The sequence below is a fragment of the Haematobia irritans genome, chromosome 5, assembly GCF_050003625.1.
Source record: "Haematobia irritans isolate KBUSLIRL chromosome 5, ASM5000362v1, whole genome shotgun sequence".
NCBI lineage: Eukaryota > Metazoa > Arthropoda > Insecta > Diptera > Muscidae > Haematobia > Haematobia irritans.
Window position 1 is genome coordinate 167,095,654 of NC_134401.1, and position 24,783 is coordinate 167,120,436.

At 32.7% G+C, this 24,783-nt stretch overlaps 2 protein-coding genes across 2 annotated transcripts in view; one reads left to right on the forward strand and one right to left on the reverse strand.

Moving 5' to 3' along the window:
• The window catches only part of Ipk1 (Inositol phosphate kinase 1), a 389,218-nt gene that overhangs the window by 354,628 nt on the left and 9,807 nt on the right, over nt 1-24,783 (reverse strand). The window contains exon 2 of the mRNA XM_075312226.1: nt 8,761-8,965. The gene's annotated coding sequence lies outside the window, so the exon portion shown is untranslated. The remainder of the gene's footprint in view (nt 1-8,760; nt 8,966-24,783) is intronic.
• Nucleotides 14,456-24,783, forward strand: part of insc (spindle orientation adaptor protein inscuteable) — a 44,183-nt gene continuing 33,855 nt past the window's right edge. The window contains exon 1 of the mRNA XM_075312224.1: nt 14,456-15,174. The gene's annotated coding sequence lies outside the window, so the exon portion shown is untranslated. The remainder of the gene's footprint in view (nt 15,175-24,783) is intronic.

A 24,783-nucleotide genomic window follows, 5' to 3' on the forward strand; every position in this document is an offset into this window, starting at 1 on the left:
TTTCTATAGAGAATTTTGTCAAAATTTTATTTCGATAGAAAATTTTGTCAAAATTTTATTTGTTTTTTCGTTAAAAATAGCAGAAAAAATCAAAAATAGTTAGAACTAGCTATAAAATAGCTTAATTGACATCACTGCATAGATAATCAAACCAAAATAAAAGGTTGTTTAGTGAAAAATCAAGATTCCAGGATCCAAATTGGAAAATTATAAAGTATGGATTAGTAAGACATAGGAGTCAATGGAGTATACCTCTTATCCTTACATGTTTTACTCAATGCTCTAATACACTTCTTCGGGTATATTATTTTTATACATAATTACCTGAGAAGAGTATACCATTAACACAAATCCCCCACTGTGCCTCCATGGATTAAGTCACAGAAATAGTTTTTGAGCTATCATTTCCATATTTTTTATTTTATTAACTATATATTTTTAACTAAATTAACCCTTTGTAAACTTGTAACACATGAAAGCAATGAAATGTTTATTATAGGCAAAATGAATATTCAAAAAAAAAAACATTTCAAAATAAATTCAAAACTTTACCTGGATCACTCTGAGAGTACTCTCAAATCAGCTAAAGTGCAAACTTAATTATTTTCGCATAAAAACTCTTTATGGTCAGAGAAATTTTGAATATGCATCCCACCCCCCAAAAAGCAGCACAAGGGAAAAATGAAACTAAAACCAAATAACAAAATACCAGGAACTACACTCCAAGTAACAAATTTTAAACTAAAACTCAAGTGAAAGTGAATGTTACACAATCTTCATCCTTAGCCAAAAAAAAAAAAAAAAAAACAAATTCCTATGCGAAGTGTAATTTAGACTGCTCTACCAACTAAATCAAACTAGAAGCTACTATTACACAAAATATATTGTAAATAAGTTTAAAATTCAGGTGTACGTGTACGAGTTGACAAGGGGTAAAGGAAGAAAAGCAGACAACAACGAGATTCCTAACGCTTCATTGTAGATGTCTGTCGCAGGCAATAAACATTTCAATCTTTGAGTCTGCTTCTCCTTAACATTTCACCGACTGACAAATGAAAGAGAAGTGCTTCTTCTAATTATAGATGAGGAGGATGAAAATTCAAGGCAATAACAAATCACAAAAGCTTTGAGTAAACTGCTCAGCAAGTTTCTTGAAATTGATTGAATTGATTTAATTTAAAATTCAAAATTTCATGAATTGTATCCACGAACCTACACTACGTTGTATTAACGAAATGTGTCATTAAAAAAATCGTAATTATAATGAAACTTTTCGTTATTATTATGATTTTTTTCTGTTAATGAACCAAATTGCATGGTTACAATGCCCGCCTTGCATACAAAGGGTTCGGTGACACTTTGCCAAGTCGAACCTTTTCTAAGGTGACGACATCAAAAGGAGGCAATCCCTCTCGAAAGAGATTCAAGGAACGAAGAAATGCTTTGTTTATCCTAAGGAAATTAGGATCAGTCGACCCAAGCACGTTGTCGGCTAAGCAAAGCGATTCCTTAAAATGGGCTCAAGGAATTCTTGAAGCTGGAAAAAGTGAACGATCACCGGATGAGCTGCCATCCTCTAAACGGGATCAAAGATCGTTTGCCTCAGTTGCAAAAGACACCCTTGTGATGGCTATCATTAATAAAGGAGCATTGGACGGTAGGATTCCAAGGCAAAAATGGGGGGAAATTGAGAACGCGATGTCTGGTGTCTACTCACAGGTGCGAAAAAAGTTTCCCGGACCAAGTCCTCGACGGCAAGATGCTGGATGGTATCAAGGACGATATAAGTTAATAGCTTTTGAAGACCAGAGGTCTATGGATTGCTTTAAAGCTGCATTGATGCTAATTGGTGAAGTTTGGGAAGGAGCCGCTTTTGAGTTAGTCAATAAAAAAGACATACCGGCTAAACCTGGAGCACATGCATGGATACCGGCAAACCCTCCTGATCCTGAGTCAATACTAGAGAGACTAAAAAAATGTAACCCAGATCTTCCAACCTAACCTAACCCAGAATGATGAGATGGAGGCTCAACACTGTGGTACAATGCACTGAGTACTCTAAATTAGGTTTCCACCATACCTAACCTTGATTCTATTAAGGAATATTGTCGTTGTTTCATTATATGAACCAAAAAGAATATCGATGGTTTAGCTTTAATAAAATTTTCTTTGAGTGTTAAAAAAAAAAAAACAGGTTATAATGAATTATATTAAAGTAAAATATTCGACACGATGCAATTTGATTTAGAAAGAAAGAAAATTTCATTAAAATTCAGCCAACGAAATTTCTTCACAACATACACTCAAAAATCAGTGAAACCACCAGGAAGGAAAATTTTTGGCCAAAAAAAAAAGTTTTTAGACATAATTATTTTTTTTTTTTTACTTGTTGATGAAAATTTACTTCGAAGGAAAAAATTGGTCAAATTTACAAAAATTTCTTTAGTGCCATACGGAGTGAAATTATTAGAAATTCTGCACTATTTTGTGGGAGACTCGAATTTAGTAAATCTTTGTGCTTCATTTGAGTATAATTTTTTACTCCCTTTTGGTTAATTTAACGCACGAGAAAAAAAATAATTAAATTCGAGAAAACTTTCTTAAAGCATAATAAATCTATGAATTCAAAAAGTAGAATTAAATTGGCTTTAGTGCCATATAGGGTTCACTTTTTTTGAGTGTAACGGACATTTTGCATTCCTACTTCGAAATGTTTTGTTATTTAATATAAAAATCATTATAATAAAAGATTCGTTGTATTTAGCTCAATTTCAAGGATAAATTTTATTAATATTACGAAGATTTTACCACCAGTATATTTAGTTTTAAATGTATTAAATGAAATCACATAGAATTAAATTCAATACATTTGAAGACGAAAAATTATATTAAATTATATTGTAGTAAAAATAATAAATTTAATTAAATACTATTTTATGTTAATAAGTTTCAGCAGTTGCATAGTGTGAGACACTGTGCCAGACAATTTAAACGTTTTTCTTGTAAGTTGGCAAACAATTTAATTGAAAATTCTTATCAAACACACACTCGCATAAAAACAAACAAGTTAAAGAAGACCATGAATGCATAATACAATCAGACAATCATTCCTATAAACCACCTCCCCAACACCCCTCTCTATCATTCTTTCATACAAATGAATTCAGGTATCACATCTGTATTTACATACTCAGATGCGTGTGAATTGAAATCATTGTGGATATTAGTATGAGAACACCTATTGCCGTATGTGTGTGTGTGTGTGTGTGTATATATGCATATATCAATCAAACGAGAATCAAAAGAAGAAGCAGACTTTGATCCAAGTATTTATAGGTCAAATCGAAGAGGTTTACCTACTCACATACACACACACTCCAAAGAGATAAATTGAACCAAACAAAACTAATTACCCGACTGTAATCAATCAATAAAAGAAAGAGCCTCTTTCTCACTCTTCTCTGTACTTCAATCACAATCAAACAAAGCGTTGTGACAATGAAGAAGACCACTAGAACATGATGTTGAGTCAAATTAAACGAAGGTAGGAGGTAGGAAAACTTAAATTAGTAATCAGAAAGACGGACTTTTTAAACAACTCAAATCGAGTAAAATAGTTAATTTAAATAAACAAAATGAAATAAAATAACCTTAATTAATCTATTATTTAAATATTTGGTTTATCAAATGACACATGCATAATAATATGGGGTGTGGTAGGTTGGAAGTAGCCAATGTTCTTCTACAAGGGTCAATGAAATTCTGTTGTATTCAAAATGTAGACCATTTTAGAGAATAGAATAAAACAATGCAATGTTTTAACAAAAATTCAAATGAAAATAAATGTTAATGTTTATCTTAACCAATGACTAATTTAGGAAGAATGGCCTTTTTGTGGTTTCGTTGTGTAAATCACATTACGAATATAGATAGATCACTATGTGATTGAGGTTTTAAGAGAAAGGAATGATTCTTGTTGGTCACAATCACAATGTATAACTTTCAGCCCATAAATATATTGTTGTGTAAATAATTGATTAAATTTCATTTCATTTATATAACAATACAGTAAGCCTTCGTGGCCAATAAATCGTATTATTCTTAAAAATAGTAATACATTAATAGTAATTGTAAAGTTATCAATACTACAATACAATACATTAATACTTAAATTACCCTACAATGCCTACCACTCTACCATCCTACCATCTAATTGACAAGACTCAAACACAATATCCTTTTGAAATATACATTTAGCTAATTATATGGAATTTATTGAACTAAAATTAACAGAGATTTCAAAGCAAAAAATTGTGTAAGATTGATGATTAAAAAATATCTTTAGGCCAAATTTGAACATAGCTTAACAAATTGTATAGAATTTCATCCATATCTATATTTGAAGAAGTAATCTTATATGTGAAAGTCATGGATGCCATCGAGTAAAAAACTAATATGGTATATTTAATTTAATTTCACAAAGAAAATGTTTACATTTAATTATAATTGAAAATTTGTGATTACGAAATTTTAACTAAAGAATTTATAAAGCTCCGTCTTAAAAGTTGTAGAGTTGCTTATGCCATGTAAGTTTGAAGGTTATTCAATACAAAGTCGTATAGTAGGGAAACAATGTCTTTCGGAATTTAGACAGAGTATTCTGGGAGCATACACATTTTAGTCGGTTAAATAAGTACAGTTAATCTTCTCAAACTTGAACACTCTGGAAACCGGACATTTGTCAAAAGTGAATAATTGTTGGGAGACATTTGCTATATTAACAAATAAAAATTAATATCTCATAACTGGACACCTCCCAAATATGGACATAATTTAGACAACCATTGGTGTCCACTTCTGGAGGTTTCAGGTTCACCCGTGTGTACACGCAAAAAAATAATTCTTTCCTCACAAACGAAATTTTAGACAAACAAAGTTCGTTTCTCATTTGCTTTTCGCTGTAAAGAAGAAAAGTATATACTTTTGTGATAAACATTTATTCTTTTCCAGGATGTAACAACAATTTCATAAAGACTAATTAAAAAAATTTCCTGCTAATTGCATTTTCCCTCACATCTTTCTCACATCCACGAGTTTTTTTTAGTTCTTAACACCTTTTCCTGTAATACTAACAATGTAGAAGAAATTATACGAATTTATAAATTTTTAAAATTGTTTTACCTTACGCCTGGACGGAGAATCGAACCGCGGACCATGCACTTTGTAAGCCAACACACTAACCACTGAGCTATGTACCTGTTATGGTCATCAATAGATAATTACCCATATAAGTTATATTTATATAGCATAGCTTGCGGCGCCCACGAACCGAATAAACAAAGTTGATTTAACAGAAACAAACATTTAGTTTGGCACCGTGGAGCAGTGGTTGCTACGTCCGACTCTCATGCCAAGGGTCGTGGGTTCGATCCCTGCTTCGACCAAAGTTTTTTTTTAACATACATTCCACATATGTTCGGAAGATTCCAAAAATTGGTTAAACATTACATTGTACTATATTAAATTTTGAACAGTAAAATGTGTCCTATTAAAGACCTAAAGTCAGAAAAGAACAGTGTTTGATATAAACGAAATGGACTCTGTTGTTGTTTCAAAAATAACTTTTTTTATTGAAAAAATAAAAATTTTGTAACAAACGAATTTTTTTGGTGATAAAAGTTTAAAATTTTCGAAGCAATTCAAAAAACTCTAACAAAAGAAAAACGTTTTCGGCACACGTTTTCCAAACGTTTTTTTTTTTTTTTTCTTTGCGTGTATGATATTATGTAGTAAGACAAAGCTTTTTACACGATTTTGTAAATAAATGAATTAAAATATACTCGGATCAGATCTACCTCGGCCCCGCTATGGACAAAACAAAGACTATCAGTCTTAAGATTCAGGAAATTATGGCATTTTGGCATTCAATTTCACTTTCGACCCAATTTTTTTTTCTCACCAATGATTGTAACGTTTCCGATTGCTTCAAAGCTGATCCAAGTGGTTTCCTTAATGTGAAACGTCGTTGGAACTCAACCAATGGACTGAGTAATGTAAGTGAGCTTAAAATAATGGGCTGCCACTGGCTGATATGTATTGCAACCAACTTCTGGTTAGGTTAGGTGGCCGCCCGATGTATCGGCTCACTTAGACTATTCAGTTCATTGTGATACAGGAATGGCCTGTCACAAACTGTGACTTTTGCGACATACGTTTGCGACGGTTTAAAACGTATGTCGCAAAAGTCGTAAACCTAATATGGAAAACTTAATTTTGAATTAAAGAAATTGTGAGTATTTGTTAATTTAATTTAGTTAAATAAAAGGATAAAGGTGATGTAAAAAATTGCTTTATATTGTATTTATTCAAAACTCTACTAGTTTCATATCTCTCATTCGCAACTTCAAACTATTCTTGGTTTGCGTGGTGCATAATGTCCGTCAAAGCTTTAGTTGCATCAGCGAATGACTAGCTACAATTTTGAAAAATTTTAATTAGTATGGAAATTGGCTCTAATAAGCCAAAAGTAATTTTATAAAATTCTCTTTAAACAGCAATTCACTTATGCAAGACTTAAGTAGTTTTCCTTCCTATCAGTTTCTGCAGAAATTTGTGAAAGGTTAATTATGAGCGAGTACCGACCGTCACGTTTACTGCACCATCGCGTAGTTCATAGTAGTTTTGGCTTGGAGTCTCCAATAGATATAACTCTATTCTCAAGTTTTTTAATCTCGTTAATAATTTTATGAACATTCCTGGGAATTGAAACTTCTTCACACATATCGTCATCTTAGATATTATTCGCTGCCTAGCTGAAGGGACTGAAGTATTTTGAGTTTGCGACTTTTACTACATTTTCGACGCGTATGTGACGTTTACAACTTTGCGACAGTCGCAAACCTAAAAAAGTTTGATACAGACCATCTCTGTTGTGATACCACATTTCTGGTTGCCATTATTTCTAAACCGCTCATCTGACAGCCAACAGATTTATTACAGTGACAGTTCATTTTAATGTTTCCAATTCTACAAAAGCATTTTGATCTATTGCATTCGCAAATAATGTTATTCATGACAGAATTCAAGTTTGGCTTTATATTTGGCTGGAAAACTACATGTGGCTGTCGTTAGAGCCCTCTTGCATTTGAATTATCTTTTGTTTCTTGTGCCACTGCTCGTTATCGTGATACGGGCAGTATTGCATCGCGCCCAAAATGTGAACGAAAAAAGGTAGCAAGACCAGAAATGATCCGAAAATGCCCATAAGCTGAACATATCACGACAAGTTGAAAAATGATCCAAAGTCTTTTAAGTTCCAAAAAGTTCAAGAGCTTCCCCACACACAAAAAATTAAGATTGGGAAAAGCAAAGGAGTTGCTTAGCTTGTACGAAATTGACCCATTCTCAAATGTAGTATTTTCCGATAAGAAACCATTGCAAATCGAACAGTTTGTGAGCAAATCAAATGATCACCACAACCATGTTTTAAGAGTATCATGTTCCTTTTTCATAGGAAACATATCAAAATATTATTTTCTTGAAATAATATTTTGATATGTTTCCTATGAAATCAGTAACATAATTTTCGAGAACATAACATGGTTGCGACAAACATGTTTGGGGTGATCATACTCTTTACCTGCGTGTAGTATTGATGTGCTGCGATGACAAGCATTTCGAACGCAGACCATGGGCCTTCCAACAGGACTCAGTACACGTTAACAAAGAATGGCTTAAAAAGGAGGTTCCTCACTCCATTTCTATCGCACAATGGCCACCAAAATCTCCGGATTTGAATCAGTTGCCCTTTATCACCTGGGGAATTTTGGAGAGTAAGGTTTGTGCTAAAAAATACAAAAGTGTCGATCCTCTTAAGACTGTGCTTCACCGAGAATGGGCCAAAATATTTCAAAGCCAATTTCGCGCAGTGTAACATATGATGGGTTTGTCGGCCGTTTGTATACCATAGATCATGCCAAGGTGACTAATTCGAACAAATCTGAATAGTTACTAACAATTTTTGCTTTTTAACAAAATAAGTAAAGAAAGCAAAATTTAAAAAATTAATCGTTTTACTTTGTTGCATTGCATATCAACCATCCTGTACACTCAGCAATGGCAACAGCATTACTGAGGGAGTATAAACCATCGCTGAAATACTTTTTGGTATTCAGCCGGAATTGGGATTGAACTCATAACCCGTTGTACACAGGGCGGCTATGCTTACCATGGCATCACGATGGTCCTCTCCATATATTTTCCCTAATTTTACTTAAAATGTGTCGGCAGCAATTAATCATATGGCCATTACATCCCATTTAAGAATATACTTCACATTCAATTATTTTTTTTAACAATAATTACACTCCATGATGTGTTATAATCCAAACATTTGTAATTAGTATCTTTTATGATTAGGTGATCTTTTTTTTTAAATCATCTAATCCTTCTATCATACATATTTCAATAAAATGTAGAGTAAAGAGGTATTACAGAATATTTTACTCCTCTTCACGAAACACCCAAATCAACCCCCCAAATGTCTCTGATTTATTGAAATCTCATGTTTGTCATTATTTTCCATCCATAAAGGGGATATTCAACCACATTATCCGCCACCGCCGGCTGAGATTTATACTGCGACAAATGGATTCCAGGGAGCACAACAAAAACGCATAAACATTCTCCAGCAGCAGCCACAGCTGCCGTTCTTTTTTGTTTTGTGGAAAAACCTCAGCATTCTTATTTCAATGAACTTACCTTTCTTGTTTTGCGTTGCCGTTCTCTTTCAGATTTTATTGACAGCCAATGATAATAATGACAACAATGATTTTCTATTTACAAAGATCGATCAGCTGTTATTTGTCGTTGAGGGAGGAGAACGCGTGCGCACATTAAAGTTGGTATAGACTGTCTTGATGTTTTTTCTTTCCAAAATACCAACAAAACTAGGGTGCGTTGTATTCTAAATTAAGAAGATAAAGAGGAAAACATAAAGAAATTAAAATCATTACAGGGAACCGCTAAGGTTTTGTATTATACTATATAGTAACAACAACAATACAGATAATAATAATATGATAAACAAAAGAAGAATATCAAAATAAGGGAGAGCGTTAGTGAGAGAGATAGAAAGGGAGAGGTGCAAACTAACATTGAGTGAAGTTGAGCGACCTCATTGAGATATAGGGGGGTGACAGCTGGACAAGCAATGAGTGGTGATAACACGAAATGAGTAGAATTAAAAAAATAAAATTGAACGTTTGCAAGCACACCCAAAAATTAAACAAATAAAAAATTATCAAAAAGCCAATAACGGTGTATCACAAACATATTGGGTATGATTTAAGTATGAGCAAAGTACACAGAAAAAAATATATGATCAATATAATTATAAGATTGAAGATGAAACCGTAATCAATTAAAAAATGTACTGATACAATTAACTTTTTAATCAAATTAAATACTATTGAAATATTATTGAAAAATAAAAATTAATGGTTTATACTTTTCTGGCGGAAAAGGTCCATTGTAAAATACGATTTTTTGAAAATTTGGATTTTTCGCATTGATATTTTTTGTACCACTTAACTTATCACAGATCCAATTATACACGATTATTCGTCGTCTTAATACCTTTCATTTAAGTACCAACGATACAATCGGATATTTCTAACTCGAGATATAATTTGTTTAGTGAAAAAAAGCGAAAAACTAAAAATAACGGGATATCTCAAAAACTGTTCCATAAAAAATTTGTAAACATTTTTTTTCGAATTAAGCAGATCAAAATACATAAGAAAAGTCTACTCTCATCAAGTGTACATTTTCAGTGTAAACTAGTGTTATTAGTTTTTATATACACACTACTTATTCATTCATTGAATTGTATACAATAAATAAATGATTTCCGCAATACGTTGAGTTTTGAAACCAATATGAGTTGACTGTATCAAAAGATTAATTGAAAGTCCCGAATAAATCAATTAATATTTTAATTAAATCAATTAATATTTTAATAAACTAACTTTATCAATTCGTTTGGAACAGATAGAAATATTGGTCTCAGACCCCATACAGTCTATATTCTGGGTTGTGCATACAAAAAAACATAACTTTTTGATTCACGAAATCCTAAAGGGTGACACGGTCAAAATTTGGTCAATATACTCTTGACGTATTTCTTTCAATTTTGCATTTAAAAAACCTGAACACCCCTCATTTTGAAGGTGTGTGCGTAGAATGTTGCTCCTATTTTGGTTTTCAGTTGTCAAAATGCCGTCCAAGCAAGAAGAGCAGCGTATCAAAATTTTGCTCGCGCATCGCGAAAATCCGAGCTACTCGCACGCAAAGCTGGCAAAATCGCTAAAAGTTGCCAAATCAACCGTTACAAATGTAATTAAAGTGTTTGGGGAACGTTTGTCGACAGCCAGGAAGTCTGGATCGGGGGGAAATCGAAAACCGGAAGCCGCTGAGATGACTAAGAGAGTTGCCGGTAGTTTCAAGCGAAACCCTAACCTCTCTCTCCGAGATGCCGCAAATAAGCTGGGTGTATCGTCTACAACCGTGCATCGAGCCAAAAAACGAGCCGGACTATCGACTTACAAGAAGGTAGTGACTCCAAATCGCGATGATAAACAAAATACGACGGCCAAAGCGCGATCCCGGAGGCTGTACACGACGATGTTGACGAAGTTTGACTGCGTGGTAATGGACGACGAAACCTACGTCAAAGCCGACTACAAGCAGCTTCCGGGACAAGAGTTTTATACGGCAAAAGGAAGGGGAAAGGTAGCAGATATTTTCAAGCACATTAAACTGTCAAAGTTCGCAAAGAAATATCTGGTTTGGTAAGCCATCTGTACCTGTGGCTTGAAAAGCAGCATTTTCATAGCTTCCGGGACTGTCAACCAAGAAATTTACGTGAAAGAGTGTTTGAATAAACGTCTGCTGCCTTTCCTGAAGAAACACGGTTGTTCCGTACTGTTTTGGCCGGATTTGGCATCTTGCCATTACGGTAAAAAGGCCATGGAGTGGTACGCCGCCAACAACGTGCAGGTGGTTCCCAAGGACAAGAACCCTCCCAACACGCCAGAGGTCCGCCCAATTGAGAAATACTGGGCTATTGTCAAGCGGAACCTAAAGAAGACCAAAAAAACTGCTAAGGACGAGCAGCAGTTCAAGGCAAACTGGCTTTCTGCGGCGAAGAAGGTGGACAAGGTGGCTGTACAAAATCTGATGGCAGGTGTCAAGCGTGAGGCCCGGCGATTCGGATTTGGAAAAACGAAAGCCTAACTGAATATTTTTCCTGAATTTTATACTAATTGAACTTGAAAATGAAATTTAATTTGGTTTTTTAAATAAACGATTTCACCGATTTACACGCGTTTTCCCTTGACCAAATTTTGACCGATCACCCTTTATTAATTTTTTAGGAAATTAATTGATCCAATTAATTTTTAATTGATCACTGAAATGATATCAATCACCGAATTCAATTAAAAAATTCATTTATACTATTAATTTTTGTGATTGATTTTTGTTTTAATTAAAAAATTTGTTGAATCAATTAAACTTAATGGAATATTTTTGAAAATTCAATTAAAATTTTAATTAGAAATATTTTGGTGAACATGTTTTCTGTATGGTGAAATTCTGCGACGATCCAGTGATGTCTATTGAAATCGTGCTAACTTCAGAATAAAACAAGTTATGGACTTAAAACTTGGCACAAGTGGTTGCTATTGATTTAGGTTAGGGTAGGTGGTAGCCCGATATCTCAGGCTCACTATTCAGTCCATTTTGATACCACAGTGGTGAAATTCCCTCTTCACTTAGTACTACCCGATTCGACGTTAGCTCAATGATAAGGGACCTCCTTTTTATAGCCGAGTCCCAACGGCGTTTCAAATTGCTGTGAAACCATTTAGAGAAGCTTTGAAACACACAGAAATGTGACCAGCGTTACTGAGAGGGTGTAATCCACCGCTGAAAAACTATTTGGTGTTTTGGTCGAACCCACGACCCTTTGTATGCAAGGCGGGCATGCTAACCATTGCACCACGGTGGCTCCCTGTTATTGATGTAGAATGGAGTCGGATAGTGTTGCAAATGGGCTATATTAGACCACTTTTATGGCCCCCATATAAACCGATCCTCACATTTGCTTTGCGGAGCCTCTAGGTAGAGTAATTTTCATCGGATCTGGATGAAATAACAGGTTGGCTGATAAGTCCCCGGTCTAACAAAGAAAAACACATTTTTTTTGTCAAAATTCGTTTTTGTTATTCAACATAGTTCCCTTCGAGAGCGGTTATAACGACCTTCCAATTTGTTGACACCATTTTGGTAGTACTCCTTCGGTTTTGCCTCAAAATAGGCCTCAGTTTCGGCGATTACCTCTTCATTGCAGCCAAATTTTTTTCCCTGCGAGCATCTTTTTGAGGTCTGAGAACAAGAAAAAGTCGCTGGGGCCAGATCTGGAGAATACGGTGGATAGGGAAGCAATTCGAAGCCCAATTCATGAATTTTTGCCATCGTTCTCAATGACTTGTGGCACGGTGCGTTGTCTTGGTGGAACAACACTTTTTTCTTCTTCATATGGAGCCGTTTTGCCGCGATTTCGACCTTCAAATGCTCCAATAACGCCATATAATAGTCACTGTTGATGGTTTTTCCCTTCGCAAGATAATCGATAAAAATTATTCCATGCGCATCGCACAAAAACCGAGGCCATTACTTTGCTAGCGGACTTTTGAGTCTTTCCACGATTCGGAGACGTTGTCCACTCAGCCGACTGTCGATTGGACTCAGGAGTGTAGTGATGGAGCCATGTTTCATCCATTGTCACATATCGACGGAAAAATTCGGGTGTATTACGAGTTAACAGCTGCAAACACCGCTTAGAATCATCAACACGTTGTTGTTTTTGGTCAAATGTGAACTCGCGCGGCACCCATTTTGCACAGAGCTTCCGCATATCCAAATATTGATGAATGATATGACCATCACGTTCCTTTGATATCTTTAAGGCCTCTACTATCTGGATCAACTTCATTTTACGGTCATTCAAAATCATTTTGTGGATTTTTTTGATGTTTTCGTCGGTAACCACCTCTTTCGGGAAACTCATTATCAAGCCAAGTTTTTGCTTCCACCGTATTTTTTCCCTTCAGAAAACAGTATTTTATCAAAACACAAAATTCCTTTTTTTCCATTTTTTCGCGATAACAAAAGTTGCTTCACAAAAGACGCTCTATCTCACAAACTAATCAAATTTTGACACGAATCATTTGAAGGTTGGTACTATTTAAAAATAATATGCATTTAATACTAGCGACGCTCTCTATGTGTCAGACCGGGGACTTATCAGCCAACCTGTTAAGTATACCTTGTAATAACCATGCAAAAATTCGTCCATATCGGCTCATAATTATATATAGCCCCCATATCAACCTAACCCTAGATTTGGTTTGCGGAGCCTCTTGCAGGAGCAAATTTCATCCAATCCAGTTGAAATTTGGTAGGTTGTGTAGGTATATACCCTCTAATAACCATGCAAAAATTGGGTTAATAATTATATATAGCCCTCATATAAACCGATCCCCAAATTTGATTTCCGGGGGTTCCTGGAGGTGGAAATTTTATGTTAACCTATCTGGTGGAAATTTGGTACGTGCTATTAGTATGTGGCCACCACCATACAAAAGTTATATATAGCCCACACATAAATCGATCTCCAGATTTTACGGCTAAAATTGGTTACGTGATGTCAGTATATCACTTCTGAACCTCAAGGAGGAATCTGAAAAAAAAATTTTTGGCACTTCCTTTATTACATACATATTCGTCGTACGATTTAAAAGTTAGTTCACCAACCTTGCTCTAACAGAGCTTCATGAAAATTAGGGGTTAGTAATCAATTCCATTAAATGTGAATTCTTTTTCCATAAAATCTTAAAAAAAGACAATTTTTGTCTTTAAAGATAAGCGGTGTTGACGATTTAAAAATTCACTCAAAAAATCTTAAATCACTCAAATAAACAAACATAATTTTTCTCGAGCATATCTAAGAACTACTCCAGGTAACCCACATTTAGAATCGTCAACAGTAGAGTAAATAACAACTATATAAACAATGCCGGTTTGTTTACGTTAATATTGCAACGCTTGGCTGTCAACCACACCACTCACCACCCCACAATCACATTCATTCAGTGAATGTATGCGTCACCAAAGACGTTGGTGGTTGTTGTTATTGTCCACAATATAGAGTTTAACTCAGAACTATTGAAAAGAAATGAGCGCTCAATGAGTAATACAATCCATGTGTTAGCCATAGTCGTAGCAGAGAAACATTATCTTCTTGACAGCTGCGCTGCGTTGCTGTTTACCTTTGAGCATTACTGACATGAGCAGAGGACTGGCCTTAGCCATTGACAAATGCTGCCAAACAATACAGCGATCAAGACGTGTGCGCACGCTCGTTATAACTAAAAATCAAACGAATCGGTTAGGGCCAAGTTAAAAAGACGTTTTAAGTGTTTCGTGAAAACATAGAAGACTTTGTTTACATTTGAAAAAAAAAAAAAAACAAAAACAAACGACAACAATAACAATGCCAAATAATACTTTATTATTGAAGTAAACATGAGAATATTTTAAGAGAACAAAAAAATTGCGTGAAAAACAAAGTTTTGCAAAAAAAAAATACACTTCAATTACCATAAAATAGTGTCATTAACCATATTTTAGAGGTTAAGAAAAAACAACAACAATTATAAAAAAATTAAAAAGTTGAAAAAAAAACAACAAGTGAAGAATAAAAACAAAGATCTAGAACGTGGTGCTAACTAGAGAAGCATTGACATATAGAACGACATTCAATCCCAGAAGCTACAATTAAGCTAAACCGAAAACGAATTAAAAAATAATAATAATAAATAAAACATTACTAAAGAAAACCATGATAAAACGCAATGCTTTTGTGAATTAGTGCGAAAAGAAACGACTTCAATGAAAACCGCCCTATAATTGGATTACTATTCATTTGATTGAGACCAGCACACATCATCTACCTTCAAAGACTCTTGCATATCATAACGTCAACCTAGAACATCATACATTGGCTGTCAATATTATTGTGGATTAATACAAATAAATTATTTTACCAAGGTAGGTTTAGAATTGTAAGCAAAAAAATTAGTAAAAAATAACGAAATTTTTTTTACAATAAAATATTTTTTAAAAATCAATTGTACTCTCGCAAGAATATATTCGAGTATAAAAAAGAATATTTATGCGATAGCAAATTGCAGACAGAAAAATCTTAAGTAGAGTACAGGTTCTTTGGTTCTATCTCTAAACAAATTAATAAATACAATACTAAATAAATTTGATACCAAATGGTATAATTATTATAATATGATACCATTTGGTATCAAATTTAAATAAATTAATAACTACAATACTAAATAGGTTAGGTTAGGTTAGGTGGCAGCCCGATGTATCAGGCTCACTTAGACTATTCAGTCCATTGTGATACCACATTGGTGAACTTCTCTCTACAATACTAAATAAATTTGATACCAAATGGTATCATTATTATAATATGCGTTATGAATTTATTCTTGATACTCAGTGATAACGACTTGATTATTCAGTTTTTTTTTCTGCGTGTATTTGATCAGCAAACGGGAATATTTAAAAAAATGCATTTATTGGTCAGCTGTTTCAGTGATACCATCATCTTATTGTTTCATAATTTTAACGAAATTTGTCATTCAAATTGCGTCAAAGGGAAAAATGTCATAACTACCATGCAACTTTTCGTTAAAGGTGGGTATTAAGTTCGCATTATCGCGGCTAAATTCGAACTTAATACCCACCTTAATATAATGATTTTTTTATTCAATACCGAAACATCGGGAACATTTTCACAACGATTATTATTTTTATCAAATCATAGATGGTAAAAATCCAGTGCATTGATTGCGAAACATTTTATAATTTTAAATTAATTGAAACTTGTTTTGTGCTAAATGAAAATGTTCATTATATCAATGAAAAAATTCGTTGCCCAAATATTCATGAAGTTTTCTTTGTGTAGACACATATATGCACAAACATTTTTTATTACTCATACATCTCTGATTTGTCTCCTAATGCTTTTAATAGAGATGCCGTTAATTTGAATTAGGGATGCCGGTGTTTGACATGAATCCTCAAATATAATATCCCAGCAAAATAAAATTGGAAGTCCTTCCAAAGGCACAACTTTAAAAGCACTTCCAGAAGATGCACTCCCAATGATGTTCTTTATTTTAACTACCCAGGAAGATATTTTAATTCAATGTTTTATAACATTGTTTTTTTCATACTTTTAATTGGTAATTTGAACTTTTTTTGTTTCAAATAGGTTAAAAACAGAGTAAGAATGCATAAAATGGTACAAATCATTTAAATTTTGTCGAAAAAAATGCTACATCCAATCAGAAAAAATTGTGACATTTTGAAAATATTTGAGGTCAAACGTTTCCGACAAGCGTTAGAATCCATTAAAAATTATAAAAAATTATAAAAATTATTTATTTGACAAAATATCATAGAATTTTTTAATTTACATCCAAAACATTGAATTCGAATCACATCTAAAGAAGTGATGCAAATTCAGTGCAACTGCTGTTGAAATGGAGGACTTCCGTCCTATGACAAGCCCATGTTAAATTCATCGCTTCTGCGTCAATTTTGCTTTACTTCCGGATCCAAAAAAGAACATTTTCATTACTTTTTTGGCGACGCTGTTTTTGCTGGGATATAATTAATGTGTTACTAAATAACAACAATCAATTTGTAAAAAATTGTTTTTTCCTTTTTTAAATAATTTTGAATTTTATTAAAATTTTTTGTATTAATTTATTTTTCTTTAGAATCTATATTCATTTGTGAAGCTTTCCGGGTTTTTATAAATTGTGAAAAAAAATAAAATATAAAATATAAACCCAGAGACAATCAATCGACGTATTGTTCTTTAAATGTGAATTGTGAAATTAATATAAATATTAATAAATGCAATTCAATCAATTAATTACAAAAGAGTTCATTGGTTATTTTTTCGTGTTTTTTTTTTTCTACAAATGTCAAAAATGTGAACGCTTTTTTATTAGGGTTAGTTTAAATTGCTTATTATTTTGTATAGTTTATTAAAAATATTTTAGAAAATTGTTGACAAATATTTAATATTTATATGGACATTATATATTTCATACGAATATGTTAATTTTTCGAACTATAATAAAATGCTAATTTGAGGGAACACTTTAAAAGAATTTGTGGTCAGCTGTTTTGGGGATGCCATTTTGTTATTATATTATGATGTAATAAAAAAGTGGCATACACACCATTTTTTTTAAGATTCAATCACAAAATTAATTGATGCAATTAATTTTTTTAATTGAAATAATAGAAATGATAGTATCAATTAAAAAAATTAATTGAAGATAAATTAAAAAATTAATTGATTCAATTAAAAAACTAATTGATCCAATTAAAAAAATAATTGATCCAATTAAAAAATTAATTGATACTATTAATTTTTTGATTGAAGTTTGTTTAAATTAAAAAATTTGTTGAATCAATTAAAATTTTAATAGATTAGTTTTTAAAACTCAATTAAAAATTTAATTGGAAAAACGGGTAGCTACACAATTTTTGAAATATTTTACAAACGATATATTTAATTTTATTATAAAATTTATAATTTTTTGTCATGTATTTCTTATGATAAAAACTATAAAAATCAATAATAACGTGTGAAGGAAATAATAAAAAAAAAAAAAAAAAAATATCATCCAATGATTTTTTTTTATTTTATTCATTTATTTGCAATCTATTTTCAACAAAACTATAAACAAATGTTATAACTATTCACACTAATTGTGCATTGAGTTCCAGCAAACTCGACAAAGTACTCCATATATCTTAGCTAATTATTTTGTGCATGGTAAATCAAGAATATGATGTCTCTTTACCTCGTCAGTGAAATGAATTTTTAATTGAAATTTCTTCAATCACATAAATCACCAAAGTCAATTAAAAAATTAATTGTTCCAATTAAAAAAAATTGATGCCATTAATTCTTGTGCTTGATTTTCATTTCAATTAAAAAATTTGTTGAACCAATTAAATTCTTAATTGAATGTTTTTTTTTTTTTGTTTAATTCAATTAAAATTTTTAATTGGAAAATTGTTGGTGATTCGATTCCTGCTTCAATTGTTGGTGGTTCGATTCCTGCTTCGACCGAACACCAAACATTTTGTGGACCAATTAAATTCTTAATTGAATTTTTTTGTTTTTTTAATTCAATTAAAATTTTTAATTGGAAAAATTTTGGTGATATATTTTTTTTTTTTTGGGCAGATGAATAATTGCCATATATCTTGTAATAGGTTTCAACAACAAAGTTTTTCCAGAAGTTAAAATTTTTTAACATTTAACATGGGTTTGGGAGCCACCGTGGTGCAATGGTTAGCATGGCCGCCTTGCATACACAAGGTCGTGGGTTCGATTCCTGCTACGACCGAACACAAAAAAAAATTTTCTGCGGTGGATTATCCCACCTCAGTAATGCTGGTGACATTTCTGAGGGTTTCAAAGCTTCTCTAAGTGGTTTCACTACAAAGTGAAACGCCGTTCGGACTAGGTTTAGAATCGGGCAGCACTCGGTGATAAGAGAGAAGTTCACCAATGTGGTATCACAATGGACTGCATAGTCTAAGTGAGCCTGATACATCTGAGTTGCCACCTAACCTAACCTAACGTGGGTTTAGCCGCTAAAATCGAAAAAATCTGGAAACGCAGAAGGAAATTATAACAACAATAAAAGAGTTTATATTCTTTAAGTGAACTACAGGGAAGTCGCCAAAAAAAATGATAATGGGAAGTTAGGTTAGGTTAGGTTAGGTGGCAGCCCGATGAATCAGGCTCACTTAGGCTATTCAGTCCATTGTGATACCACATTGGTGAACTTCTCTCTTATCACTGAGTGCTGCCCGATTCCATGTTAAGCTCAATGACAGGGGACCTCCTTCTTATAGCCGAGTCCGAACGGCGTTCCACATTGCAGTGAAACCACCTAGAAAAGCTTTGAAACCCTCAAAAATGTCACCAGCATTACTGAGGTGGGATAATCCACCGCTGAAAAACTTTTTGGTGTTCGGTCGAAGCAGGAATTGCACCCACGACCTTGTGTGCAAGGGGGGCATGCTAACCATTGCACCACGGTGGAAGTTAATACCAGCCTTTAGATTATGTTCAGTTGCTTTTGTAGTAATGACACATATTTAATAATTTACAAATTTATTAAGATTGTAAAAAAAAAACCATTGTGGTTAATTGAAACGCATAATAATTCCAAGAATTGCTCTTACATTTTTTTTTTTGATATAACTTTAACTTATCTATAGACCATCACTGTATCAACATTTTTTACTTATGATTCATTATGTTGTATTTTTTTTTTTTCATAAACGAGGCATTGGTATTTATTACAAATTCTTTATTTTTTATGTACTCAAAACCACCTTACCCACTGAATTGTCACAGTGGCCCCTCACTAGAAAGTTCATAAATCTTCCCCCTAAATAAATTCATCATCATTCAATATGAACATATTTACATGAAAACTTTTAAAAGCTTTCATTACATTTGACCATGTTTTTTTTTATCACTTATCAACAAAAACGAAAACAATAAAAAACACTTTTTGATGATAAAGTTAAAATTGTTGTAATGGAATATTGATAAAATGTCACGATCAAAATTACAAATTATGGCCCCTGCTACTAAACTGAAATGAAGCCCATGAAAACAAACTTTACCCCATTGGAAAAGTTATAAGAAAAAAAACAAAATAATAATAAAACAAAAAATCATATGTATGTCAGGGCACATACAGCAATTGAAGCTTATCTGGGTGGAGGTAATTTGACTCAGTACCTATATTAACGGAATGTAATTAGGAGCATACCTTGAAAATTTATAACTAGAAATATAATTTTAAAAAAAATGTAAGAAATATATTTTTTCTAAACGGCATAAAAAATATTTATGAAATTAAGACAATTCATTAAAAATTACATTAAAGATTTCAAAGTAAATTCCTTGACTTGGTATATTGCGGTTGATGCTGTATTTTTTTTTTTTCACCCAGAGTTAATGGTTTTAATGAATGATACTCAATGATTCATGGCATCTCTTGGGTAAAAGTATAGAATGCTGGCAATGCTGATGATGATATATAAAACAGGCATTTCCTGAGAATTTTATAAAAACCCCCCTTCACTAAATCTCCAATAATCTCAGCTGGAGAAATTATAAAAAAAAACAGGAACACAAACGCATACAATATAAACTTGAAATCTTGTTTGGCAACTTATTTTATAACAAAACAACAGCTCTTTTTTTATGTTGATGAATATATAACCATCTTACCTGAATGACGTTTAGATACGTCATTGATGTTAGCAACTATGAAAATAACAAAACAAAAAAAACTACTACTAAGGAATTCCTATAAAAATTCGTGATATGATTTAATAATAATAACACCATAATAACCATGTCCAATTGTTAAGACTTGGTTACTTGGGTGAGGTTATACAATAACATAAAATGTTATTTATACTGTTCATGGAATATTTAAGAGATTGTAGTAATGCTCATACAATAATAAATTGAATGAACATTGTATAATGGCAAATCCAATTGGATTTATAATAGCTTCCTGGTCCGTTATACCCAGATTTAATTGATTATAAATAGGAGATATTAGAATACGATTTAATTTTAAAATATATCATTACTATGTTCGATTTTATCGGGATTTATATAATTATGCAAATATCTTATTTAAACAATATCACAATAAAAACTTCAGGTCACTAGTATGAAAACAACAAAATCCGTGTAGTGTGAAGCTCCCATAAACTCTGCAAAATGTCAAACCAATGTGACTCATAGAATGTAAACAAACCTATAATAATAGGTCTGTTTTTTATAGTGGTTGCAACATTTATATGAGCTAGCCAGAATACAGTTGCACTAGTGTTTTATCCAAAACAATTCATTATTGCAAATTTCTCCAGAGTTGTCAATTGGAATTTTCGTAAAGTGACGTTTTTTTCGATTCACAATAGCTTCCTATTGTGATTTAGTTATGCAATAAAATTAAATTAAAAGCAATATAATATCAATTCAATTGCATTAGCTAATATTTTTACTTAGTTCAACAATTTATGAATTAAAATATAGAGTTTCTTAATAGACCAAGAAATATATAGACATCTAATGTTCATTCACAATTATGTTGTTTATTTGCAGTGTGCAGTCTTCGCACTCAAGTGACTCAATTACCGTACAAATCAGTCGATTTACATTAAAAAAATATTTGGTGTTTCGTCAAACGAACAAAGAAAACAAAACAAATTAAAACCAAATTTAAAAATCACTCATTTGCAGACAAAAAAGTGTCATCTACAGTGTGCAGACTAACTACAGCGCTGTGAATGGACTTGAGCTGTCTACAAATTTCTTGGTCTATGATTTCGCTTATCTTCGCACTTCGTCATAGACCAATTAAAATAGAGACATACCTTGACAATTCACCATGGTTTTGTTTATTTGCAGTGCGCAGTCATTCCACTCAATTGCGCAGTCAAGTGACTTAATTTCTTTTTTTGAAAACGATAATTACCGTACAAATCAGTCAATTTGCACTACAAACAAGGTGTGGATGTATAGAATTTTATATGCTTTCACAATATTTGGTGTTTCATCAAGAAAACAAAGGAAAGAAAACAAATTAAAGCCAAATTAAAAAATCACTCAATTGCAGATGAGAAAGAGCCCTCTGCGGTGTGCAGACAAACTACAGCGCTGTGAATTCAATTGAGATGTCTATACCTTCCTCGGTCTATGACTTTGTATCTAAACAGCTGATGCCAGTTTTGAGCGCTTTTTAAAATAGTCTGAATAAACTTGTTTTGTGTTTTCTTTTGGTTGCTCACGGCTTGGTCGTCCAGTACTAAAGTACCAACTTTTTTTTAATGCAAATTGACTGATGTACGATAAATCTCGTTCTGCAAAAACTAATTCAGTCACTTGACTGCGCAATTGAGTGCAATGACTGCTCGATTATTGTGAATGACTTGAGCTATATATATCTTTCTTCTAAGCCAATACTAAAAGGAAACGAGCCTAATGTAAAATTATGATATAACAATATGAATTTCTATTTCAATCACATGAATGAATCCGATGAAATGGATTGAAATTAAATTTGTAGCACAAGGTCCTATGTAAATTGTGAATAGTGTAAGAACTTAGAATATTTTTGCAAGTAAAATTTTATAGGTTACAATTTAAACTATCCCTATGGGAAATTGGTGCAAATTGTCACTGATGGACCTATCACAGGACTGGTACCGGTGATCCAGTTTGTAGCAGTTTTTAAATAGTGATAATTTAATGATTTCCATACTCGCTTGATATAAAAATCTTATTGGATCTACACATTTAGTGCCGGAGGTCTATCCTCCGGTTAAAATTAATCGGAGGATGAGAAAGTGGCCATTAGGTAAGGTTAGGTGGCAGCCCGATGTATCAGGCTCACTTAGACTATTCAGTCCATTGTGATACCACATTGGTGAACTTCTCTCTTATCACTGAGTGCTGCCCGATTCCATGTTAAGCTCAATGACAAGAGACCTCCTTTTTATAGCCGAGTCCGAACGGCGTTCCACATTGCAGTGAAACCACTTAGAGAAGCTTTGAAACCCTCAGAAATGTCACCAGCATTACTGAGGTAGGATAATCCACCGCTGACAAACTTTTGGTGTTCGGTCGAACCAGGAATCGAACCCACGACTTTGTGTATGCAAGGTGGGCGTGCTAACCATTGCACCACGGTGGCTCCCAATTTTCATTAGTGAAGTTGAATTACCAGAATAACCTATTGTTCAACATTTTTCAAAAGTTTTTCATTTCTGGTGCGATTCGGATAACCAAACTGAAACAGATTTCTAAGAGTTTGTCCGAGACTGGTTCATGAGGACCTGTCTATGTCCTTAGGAACGAGCCCAAGGCGTGTCCTAAAGTGTAAATTTACCCCGTCAATGACAAACCCATGTTAAAGTGACCAGTCCCTTCCATACGTCTTGACCAGAACTAGGACTGGTCCATGCACACCAGGAACTAGTCCTGTACCGGTCCTGTGGTTGATTCATTTCCCGTAGGGATTGTACTGGCTAAGTAAGGCATAAAGAACACCTAAAAAATTTATGCAGATAAAAAGGTCGACAAACTTGAAATAAATACGACTATATATATGAAATTTAATTGGACATATAATTCAAAATAAATCGTTATTGTGAATAGATGTCCCATAAAAACACAAAAAAAAACATTGAAAGGTCAAAAATCAAAGCAAAATAAATAAGTAGACTAAGTATTCCCCAATTTGCGAATCCGATATTTGGAATCGTATTCAAAATTATTCGTTATTGTGATTAGATGTTCGAATTTGGCTACTTTTCCTGAAAAAAAAAAACATTGAAAAGAACAAAAATCGAAGCAAAATAAGTAAGTGAAGCAAGTTTTGTCCAATTTGCGATTAAAATTGAATTTCATTGAACTTTTAATTCACAATCACACATACTATTGTGAATAGATTTTTCTCCAATTCTAGAAATTCAAGTAATAAAAAGTCATAGAACATAGTTTTTATACAAGGTAAATTATTTTTAAATTTTAAATTATTTTTAATTCCTTATGTTTATGTCCGAATGTTATATTCGAAATGAACCCTTTGTCTGAAATGCCCCAAACAAAACCTTATATGTAACTAAAATTCAGATATTTTCAACAATATGACAAAATGAAGGTGATCGCAAGGGTTATGATAAATTCGACATAACCTTCACATTATAGTGCAGGTTGTTTACAAAAGCTACACACACACAAAAATAATTCTCTTCTCCGAAATAAAATTTTATACCGACAAAGATTTTTTCTTTTATTTAAAGTTGCCTCTTTAATAGCAAATAAATCCTCTTCGCCACTTTTATCTTCGACTAACTTTGTTTATCCTAAAAGCAAGACAATTTTGACAACAACAGAAAACCTCGTTTGTCGAAAATTTCGTTTACCCGAAAAAAAATAATTTTTTTGCATACACTATAGTAGCCATTGTGATTGTGGAGTCTCTTTACATTCTATAAATGAGGACTTTTGATCATCTAATTTTTTTTTTTTTTGTGAATTCTACAATAAAACCTCCCAAAAGTGGATAACATAGCAAACATCTCAAAAAAATTATCCAAAAGTGGATAACATAGCAAACATCTCAAAAAAATTATCCACTTTTAAGAGATGTCCGGTTTCCAGAGTGTCCAAGTTTGGGAGGTTTCACTGCATAGTATATTTTTTAGAAATATTCATAGAATAATTTTTAAATGGCATCTCTACAAAATCGACTTCAATATTATATCATATCAACTATCTATAAATCATCGATTTGTTTTAATTGATTTTATTAACATAATTCATCAGTTAAAATCCCCTTTAAAAATAAAAATAACAAAATTTTCAAACTTATCCGTAATGAAAAACTCTTTAATATACCAACAATTATTTTCGAGTGTATTTTACGTCAAGAATTTCAACATGTTTAACATCAACACCATACATAATTAACATAATTTGATGGGTTCATTAGTGTGACATGG